Source organism: Mauremys mutica, chromosome 3 (assembly GCF_020497125.1).
Source record: "Mauremys mutica isolate MM-2020 ecotype Southern chromosome 3, ASM2049712v1, whole genome shotgun sequence".
Lineage (NCBI taxonomy): Eukaryota > Metazoa > Chordata > Testudines > Geoemydidae > Mauremys > Mauremys mutica.
In genome coordinates, this window is record NC_059074.1 from 35,911,428 (window position 1) to 35,921,743 (window position 10,316).

Sequence of the window (10,316 nt, forward strand, 5' to 3'; positions counted from 1 at the left end):
TAGCTCCACTGACATCAACAAAGCCGTGCTGATTTACACCAGCTGAGAATTTGGTCCATAGTGTTTTTGCACTATTTTTTTTCTTAATTGTCATTGTGTAACTTTGGTTCTAACAGTGCAAGGAGTCATTCCAGGACAGAGTTCCAGCCCAATTGACCGTGGACAATTTAAGGACTTGCAGCTGAATTCTTACACTAGATAGCAAACAATGGCCAGAAAGGTTGAAACTTCAAGGAAAAACAGTACCAGGTTAACAGTTTGCATCCCCCCCATGTCTCTGGCCAGACTGAACCTTTTAGGTTGTTTGGTTTTGGCACCTTGTCAATGATATCCACACACAAAATTCTTTTAAGGACACGTACAAAGAAACTGACCAATAAAGTCAATCCTTGAAGCAGCACAGTGGGCAGTAAACCAGCACCAGAGTAATTAATAATTTTAATTTCTAGAGAATTTTATTTTCTAGGATATCCTAGAATCTCAGAGGCTTAACAGAGTCATGTCCGCAAAAGCACTTTAACACCTCTGTGAGGTATTTATTTTATTAGCCCTGTTTTACAGATGAGGCAGCAGAGATATAAAGTTAAGTGATTTGTTGAAGGTTACACCGAAAGCCTGTGACCCCTTATACCTTGTAGTTTGGGTTGCAATAGGACTTGTAGTCCAGTTGAGTTGAATTATCAGCATTAGGTCTTACGGTTATGCACTGGGCCAAAACTCGGGTGATAAGGATTCATTGCCTGGATCTGCCTCATACCTCCTCCATGACCTTGAAGAATTCACTGAGTGACACTCCCAACCCCATAAAAGTCAATGGGGAATTTTGTCATGAGTTCAGTCAGGCCACTCTTTCACCACACATCTCTTGGTGCATCAGTCCCCCAGCAGTAAATTGGGAATAAGAAGAAATATTTCCCAACCGCTTCGTGGTCTTGTGAGGCTAAACGTACAACTCCTTGGGAAGCTGTCAGATTAAAAGATGATGGGAACCACATAAGTAGTTAGAAAGAAGTGTGGCATTCTTCTTAGCAGGTGTGTGACATGCCTCAGGTGGCATGTGACCAGGATTCATCACCGAATTTGGTCCATTGGTTGGCTCATTCGCTTCCTCAGCCTGGACTGGGTACTGACAGGAAGCACAATATGAACACTGATGGCATTAGAAGCAGTAGGATGTAAGGGAAAGGGTAGGTAAATTCTACCTCACTATTTCTCTTCCTTAAAGTTTACCATTTTGATCATGCTTACAAGTCAATGGAGGAGGGCGGGGGAGTGCTCCCAAGTGCAATTTCAGAGACTGTATCATTTGAATGAGTCAAAGTACATATGTTATTTGTTGCAGAATTTGATTTGTGAAGATTTATCACTCAGCCTATGTTCTCCTTCTTCTCTCATCTTCTCTGACAAATTTTAGACATTTGGGTGTGCTATTTTGTTAATAAAAATAGTAGCAGTACCATGTCTTTCATTTAACTAGCATTTTCCATCCCGCAGGATCTCAAAGCACTTAAGAAATTTAACAAACCGATATAGAAATTACGAGCCAGATTGAAGCCGGTTCTTGCATTGGCATCTGGGGCAGGAGGGGGAGAGCAGGCAAAGATCCTTCAACCCCCCCACTCACAAGGCCAGGCACAACTGCAGTTCTTGTGAGCTCCTGACAGCAGGGAATGATAACTGCTCGCGCCCCTCTGGAGTGAGGTGAAATCTCCATCCTTAGAGGTTTTTAAGGCCCAGCTTGACAAAGCCCTGGCTGGGTTGATTTAGTTAGTGTTGGTCCTGCTTTGAGCAGGGGGTTGGTCTCTTCCAACCCTAATCTTCTATGATCCTATGAATGGATGATATTCAAACCAGCCTTCAAGAGGGAGCAATTATGTTTTTATTCGTAAGACCAGGGCCGGCTCTAGTCACCGGCAAACCAAGCACATGCTTGGGGCGGCACATTTTCAGGGGCGGCATTCCGGACACATTTTTTTTTGTTTGCTTCGGGCGGCAAAAGCCTAGAGCCGGCCCTGGCAGCAGCAGCACATCACGTGCAGGGGGTGCCCTGGGGCCACTGCGGTTCTCGCCACGGGGGAGCAGTGCCCGCACCTTGTGGCTGGGCCGGGCAGGCTCTGAGTGGGGGACACTCAGGTTGGGGGCCGCCCTGTGGGTCACACGGAGCCACCTGCAGGTGCCGCAGTCCCTGCAGGGCTGGGCGAAGCAGCCCAAGCCGCCCAGGGACTGCGGCAGGGCAGCCAGAAGCAGCAGCGGGGCCATAAAGGGCGGGGTGCTGCCATGCAGGGCCCATGTCCCGCTCTCTGGCACTCTGCTCCCTCTGGGGCTACCCTGCCTCAGCTCCTCAGCTCCCTGCTGGGGCGGTCCTCCAGCTCTGCCCGGCTGGTCTTGGAGGCGGGAGCCCTGGCTGAGGGACCCTGGGCTGAGGCACAGCCTGGGAGCCCCGCTGCTTATCCCAACCCTGCTAGAGCCGGACTGGCAGGAGGCAAGCGGGGAGTGGGTGGAGTCAGCACTGGTCGGGTGGGAGTCCAGGGCTGGGGCGGCAGGGGGTGTGGGTGGGGTGGGGTGGGAGGGGGAGCCCAGCGCTGGGGTGGCAGAGGGTGCGAGGGGGGGGAAAAGAGAGAGCCCAGAGTTGGGGCAGCAGGGGGTGTGGGTGGGGTAGGGTACTGGTGTGTGTGTGGGGGGGTGAGAGCCCAGGGCTGGGGTGGGGGACAGCCAAAAATTTTTTTGCCTGAGGAGGCAAAAAACCTAGAGCCGGCCCTGCATAAGACTAAAATGAAAGGTGTCTCTTCTTCTGAAATAAAGGCCCTGCTCACAGAATGTGTGACAATCTCCTGGCTATGAATTACCACAGCCAGTAACATTGCTTTCAATGCAGAGAGATTAATAAAGATAATGTCCATGTAAGCCACTAGGACTTGCATGGCTGAAATGATGGTTGTTCACAAATATAAAATATAAACAGAATAAAATATAAACTGAGAGACAGGGTTCAACAGGCTTCAGCTTCGGGCACAGTCCTAAAGAAGCATCTAAACAGTCTCTAGAAGCAGTGTGTAAAATGTACCTTCTGGGAAAAGTCATCACATGGTCTCTGCTTCATTGCCTCATGCTGCAGTCATGCCACAAAGGCAAAGCCAAAAGCCAATATTCAAATGAGGCCTAAAGTCACCATACTATCTTTCTCCATTAGAGGGTGGTCCCTATTCGTCATGGTTGAATTCCACTGGCGTAGCAGAATACCTGCATTGCAGTCAGCTGCGTTGTATTTGACATATGAATCAATAAATGTCTATAGCCTTCATCCTTCACTTTTAAACTTAGCAAGTAAAGGAAATAAATGACATATATACACACATAACACACCCCATATACCTATGTGTACACACACATATGTATATATAGCATGTATGTGTGTGCGCACACATATAAAGCTATACACACATACATAAATTTATATATATACATATGTGTGTACATATATAAATATACACATTCATAAATATACATACACACATACAGTGGATGTGTATAAACAGCTGCATACATCTATGTGTGTATATACATCCACACCACTGAAGTTGCTTAAAGGAGTTGCTTTGCGGTAGTCGCTGCAGCAAAATGGACAGAATTCACCATGAAAGCACATTTGCTCTTCCATAGATACCAGAGCAACACAAGTTCATTTAGGCTATCCTAGTGAAATGTTCATACACATATGACCCAGTTTGGCCATTTTTATGTACAGCTACATTTGCTTAATAGTTAATTGCCACATTAGCAGAATTGCACATAATGTGTATATTGTGTATTTGTGTGCAAACACCCTAAAAAAAAGGCCTAGATTAAATATTTTTATAAATTTCAGAAAAAAAATCACCTTTGGATTGAGACCAAGTGCAGAAAACTATGGCACAAGAGGTGAATGTTTTAGAAAGACAAAAGCATGTGTTATCAGTTGCTTATAATGGAAACTGTTTGGCAATGTTCGGGCAGATCCCCAGCCAAAGTAAACTGATGTACCTCTGTTAAAGCCAGTTTACCCCAGCTGAGTCTCTGGTTTCTTCTCTTTAGCAGGCACAGCCAGCGCCTATTATAAAGTTTGACTTTAGAAGGTACTATGCCCTGGATCCAGCAATGGGACTACAGTGAGACTAGCAATGTACTTAAAGTTAAGCCCATAAGGCATATACACCTAGAAGCCAAAATAACTTATTTTTCTGACGGTTTCAGAGTGATAGCCGTGTTAGTCTGTATCAGCAAAAACAATAAGGAGTCCTTGTGGCACCTTAGAGACTAACAAATGTATTTGGGCATAAGCTTTCATGGGCTAGAACCCATTTCATCAGATGCATGGAGTGGAAAATACAGGAGCAGGTATAAATACATGAATTAATTTGCAAACTGGACACCATCCGATTAGGCCTGAATAAAGACTGGGAGTGGTTGGGTCATAATTTCCCCAATACTAATTTCCCCCTACCGTTACTCACACCTTCTTGTCAACTGTTTGAAATGGGCCACTCTCATTACCACTACATAAGTTATTTGCCTCCCTTGGTATCCTGCTGTTAATTGAATTGTCTCGTTAGACTGACCTCACACTTGGTAAGGCAACGCCCATCCTTTCATGTACTTATATCTGCTTCTGTATTTTCCACTCTATGTATCTGTTGAAGTGGGTTCTAGCCCACGAAAGCTTATCCCCAAATACATTTGTTAGTCTCTAAGGTGCCACAAGGACTCCTCGTTTTTTATTTTTCTGAGTGTAATGTTACTTACTATTTTATACGGTATGGTTGCAGTTTCTGAAATCATGTCATTTTGGGGGTGCTTATATGCAAGGTTTGTTCAGAGGCTCTGTTCATAATTATATCACGTACAATTAGGACAGGAAATGTCAAAAGGCATTTTGGAAAAAAAAAGACCTATTTGGAAATGAGACGTATACAGAATAGAAAGTTCTTTTTATTGATCCTAGTATTAGTCCAGATGTTAATGCTAAAATGTAGCCCTACATATGAAATAAAATCCGTATCTATCAGCATATAGCTACATTACATATATAAAACAAATACGTATTTATTTACTTTGCTAGTGGTATAAGATCAGGTTTTTGAGCCGCAGAACAATTATTTCAGGCTCATTATTCTCTCCTCAGATTTCAAAGGTGCACAGCATCTGGGCTTGCTATTCCTCCAATCCATCTGCCTCTTAGTCCTCAATCCGAACAAGAATGTACTTTAAAAGCAGTACTAGAAGTTTTCTTTTTAGAAAGCACAGCAGAGCAGCAATAATGTTTGAAAAATACAGATAAGCACAGTACTTAGTACAATGCAATTCATGTGGTACAAGTGTAAAGCAGAGACGTCATTAGAATAAAGCTGTTGTCATCATTCATTGAAAGACTTAGGCAGCTGTCGTATGGACGAGGCTTAATATTCCTTCATTTCCCATGCAAGCCTACTTCACACGCAAACAACATCCCGACTCTGTTCAGTTACATTTAAAAGTACCTGGAGAGCTTTTTCATGCAGAGCTCGTGTTACTCATTGTACATATGGTGTGAAGTTCACAGATGAGAAATGTGAGTGCCTAAAATAAATACTACATGAACCCTGAGATGTGTGAGGTCCCTTGGGAGTTCAGCAAATGAAATGCCTATCGCTCTCTGCCATAGCAGACGCTCCCTACAATTGGCAGCTTCATGCTTCATTATGCATGGATCAGATATATAGGTATGGCTCCAGGCAAACTCCCTGGTATAATGGCGACATGCATGCTGGGGAAAGGCAAATGTATTTTGGCCATTAAAGTAAAAGATGAGGGAAAGTGGGGTATGGAGTTGATTAATAAAAAATACGAGGGGTTTATTTTGTATCATATACCCTGGAGTTTTCTCTTCAAGAGTTATTTCTAGTATTATGTGTATTGCACTTTTTGTATGTGGTGGATTTGACAATGTTTAAAAATGCAATTATTCTTGTCCACCCAGCTGAGACATACACAATAAAACAATAAGCAGTCAGGTTTGTTTCCTATGAAAAAAATAATTAAAGTGCCATTGTCTTTTATTATCCATGGAACAGACTTTGTGTTTACAGCACAGGGTCAGCAGGCAGACTTGCTGAAGTTTTGCAAAAACCGTTGAACATCATTAAAACATACCATGCTGCCTTAAATGAATAAAAATGATTACAGAGACCTAGCTACAGTGGGAAGAGATTCATGGATACTCCCTGTGCTGGAAAAAAAGGAAAAAAACCAACCCCACACACAATACTTTGTATCACATACGTGCAGTTCTAATTAAGAAAGATAACAACAGCAAAGCCATCCTGAGACACAGTACAATGTTAAGAGAGGGGAAAATCATTACTGATGATCTCTTGTAAAACAACAAATGCTTAAAATGTTTATGTGAACTGCATTTCATTGTGCTATGAGAAAACTCTTAACCTGAGGGATCAAGCAGAAAAAACTACTACTGAGCATTGGTCTGTCTTCATGAAAACCCTCCTTTCATCTTACAGAATCCCCATTCTGAGATTTCAATCAAGATATGTACCATCATTTAAACTTTAAAATATCATTATAAAGCCTTTTTTGTATGCCAGGAACAAACACGTCAGTTTTTCTTAAAGGTCACTTTTTTTTCCCCTTTAGTAACATGCTGCAGAAGGACAATATAAAATTGTTTTTGAGTCTACAGTAGGTACCAAAATAAAGCAAAGGAACTGTATAAGTGGAGACATTTAAGAAGTTAAGCCATCAACAGTTGTAAAAAAAAATCCCAAAACCCACTAATGTCTCTCAATGCTCTTTCTGTGTGTTCAGACAAGTTATGGTTAGGAATGTAAAACTTGAATTTAAAGAAAGTGCATCTGGTAGAGATTAAAAAGGATAAAGGAGAAAAATCAGTTTGATGTATACTTCAAAATGTGCTCATAATGTAGTTTGTTCTATTAATTGAAAAGAGGGTAACACTATTCTTTTATGTCTAGTTTTTAATCCTATACTTTTAAAATATCTTTTATTTGCTCCTATTTGAGGTGAATTGCCCCACTTCAAGCTTTAAATCTAGTTTGAGGATTTTGACTTTACAGTGGCTTCCTTTGAATAATCTTCTGAAGTCATATTTTATCTTCTGTTTTACCAGGTTGTAGTGAATATGAGATGTTCTGCAGTGTGATGTATCTCAAGGGCCTTCAGGAAAATTAAGAACGTATGTTCAATTCTAAAGCTAATGTTTCGTTGTGTTGAGGACAAGAGAGGGGTTTTGGTTACAGATCTGCTTACCTATAAGCATAAATATAAAAAGTGACATGTCAAATTTAGTCATGCAGATACAAAGACTCCTATCCCATCTCTTTACCAGTCTCCCCAATCCAAACCTCCTCCTCCACCACCACCACCACATATTCTTAACAACGTCTTTTCAGTCATTTGTGGAGTTTGACGAGCAGTCTGGAAAGCGAACGTTAGTATCTAATTACCTTGGGGCCTGATTTTGCAATGGGAATAGTAAGCTACCTTGTCTGCTACATGCAAGGTGGCAGGGCCATAGAAAGATAGAAGAACCTGAACTTATCTACCTTTACAATGCACTTCAAAGGAGATCAGAGCCACAAAATAGTAAACTTGCATGGTAGGAACCTTACAAAAACAAAAGCCTTTTATAACAGAGATCTGTAAAGATTTTGCAGCAAACCCTGTAACTGCCTGAACCACACCTGGTTTAGGGTTTAATTTCAACTCAAGTGAATCTTGGCTCATTTATGGGTTCAAATCAAAACTATGAGGAAATTATAACCATGTGTTCCCCCTGTCTGCTGTAGCCACCTGTTGCCTCTGGTCTTATTCTGTAAACTCTTCAGGGCAGGGACCATCTTTTGTTCTATGTATGGACAGTGCCTTAGCTCAGTCAGGCTCTGATCCGTGACTGAGGTGTCTAGGTGCTTGTGCAATACAAATAAATAATTAATAATAATAATAACATTTGATAATGGTATAGACGCAAAACAAGGTAACATTCAGTGGTTTCAGTTGAGTTTCATTTGTAGATACAAAATGCCAAGCAAACCTCAAGGTGTAAACCCACACATCCTGGGCCGATTCTCATTTACATTAACGCCTTTTAAAGTGGTCATAAGTTACATAATTTACTGCCAAAAAGAGGTAAAGAGGCCACAGCAAAAATGAGAATCAGGCCCACAGAAACCAAAGCAGCTTTGCACATCTCTGTTCCATAGCCTGTTTTATTAACCTTGTTCTTAGTTTAGCAGGTGAGCATGTTTGTTTTTAACCCAGTTCCTTCAGCATCTTTTAGCTCATAAACCATTATATTTTAACAGCATAGAAACAGAAGACAAAATTCACTCGTGGTATAAATGGGCACATCTGCCATTGGCCACAAAGGGTTATATATCTGCTTAGGCTAGGTTGAATATGGTCCAATAGCTTTTGTCTTTGCAAATAATTATCAAAATCACTTTCAATTAGGGCTGTGAAGTGATTAAAAAAATAATCACAATTAATTGTGCTGCTAAACAATAATAGAATACTATTTAATAAATATTTTTGAATGTTTTCCACAGTTTCAAATATATTGATTTCAATTACAATGCAGAATACAGTGTACAGTGCTCACTTAATATTTATTTTTATTATAAAAATTTGAACTGTAAAAATAAAAGAAATATTATTTTTCAATTCACTTAATACAAGTACTGTAGTTCAAGCTCTTTATCATGAAAGTGGCATTTACAAATGTAGAATTATGTACAAAAAATAACTGCATTCCAAAATAAAACAATGTAAAACTTTAGATCCTACAAGTCCACTCAGTCCTACTTTTGTTCAGCCAATCGCTCAGACAAACAAGTTTCCTGTGGCACCTTATAGACTAACAGATGTTTTTGCAGCATGAGCTTTCGTGGGTGAATACCCACTTCTTCGGATGCAAGTAGTGGAAATTTCCAGGGGCAGGAAATTTCCACTACTTGCATCCGAAGAAGTGGGTATTCACCCACGAAAGCTCATGCTGCAAAAACATCTGTTAGTCTATAAGGTGCCACAGGATTCTTTGCTGCTTCTACAGAACCAGACTAACACGGCTACCCCTCTGATACAAACAAGTTTGTTTACATTTGCAGGAAATAATGCTGCCTGCTTCTTGTTTACAGTGTTACCTGAAAGTGAGAACAGGCATTCGCATGGCACTGTTGTAGCTGGCGTTGCAAGATATTTACGTACCAGCTGCGCTAAAAATTCAATGTTCCTTCATGCTTCAACCACCATTCCAGAGGATATGTGGCCATGCTGATGATGGGTTCTGCTTGATAACGATCCAAAGCAGTGCAGACTGACGCATGTTCATTTTCATCATCAGAGTCAGATGCCACCAGCAAAAGGTTGATTTTCTTTTTTGGTGGTTCCGGATCTGTAGTTTCCACATTGGAGTGTTACTCTTTTAAGACTTCTGAAAGCATGTTCCGCACCCCGTCCGATCAGATTTTGGAAGGCACTTCAGATTCTTAAATCTTGGGTCGAGTGCTGTAGCTATCTTTAGAAATCTCACATTGGTACCTGTTTTGTGTTTTGTCAAATCTGCAGTGAAAGTGTTCTTAAAACGAACAACATGCTGGGTCATCTTCCGAGACTGTTATAACATGAAATACATTGCAGAATGGGGATAAAACACAGAGCAGGAGACATACAATTCTCACCCAAGGAATTCAGTCACAAATTGAATATACTTTTTTTTAATGAGTGTCATCAGCTTGGACGCATGTCCTCTTGAATGGTGGCCACGATGGAGGGCTCTGGGCTCCAGCGGCTGCAGCAGGAGGGAGGGCGCAGAAGGGGCAGGGTCTCATGGGGAAGGGGCAGGGCTGGGAGCTATACTCCCCAAGCCAGCGGGTCACGTACTGCCCATGCTGGTATTTGAGGCTTCTTACCCTCACTGGCCATGTGCTTCAGACAGAGCAGGCAGCACTGATGACTGATATGACTGCCAGGATCTGGAGACACAGCTGGCAATTATCCCTCTGATTCTACAGCCCTCTGTTTTAACTTACTGTTGCTTATTTCCTTGCCTCCACTTGCCTCTTCCCCCATCTCTTCTTCTTTTTCACATATGTCTCTGCTGCCCTTCATATCCACACGGCCCTCTCAGTCTCTTCTATCCCCCCCACCTGCCACTGCTTCTGCCCTCTGTTGCTCCCCAGCACATTGTGAAGTCTGCACAGTGGGGTTCCAAGCAACATTTGCTAAGGGCTGGTAAGTGTCCCTTTGCTTTGGAGCCAGCAGCACCTCCA

The 10,316-nt window shown here is 42.0% G+C and overlaps 1 long non-coding RNA gene across 1 annotated transcript in view; it reads left to right on the forward strand.

Annotated features, from left to right (window-relative positions):
• Positions 1–10,316, forward strand: part of LOC123367301 — a 159,153-nt gene that overhangs the window by 102,165 nt on the left and 46,672 nt on the right. The window lies entirely within an intron of this gene.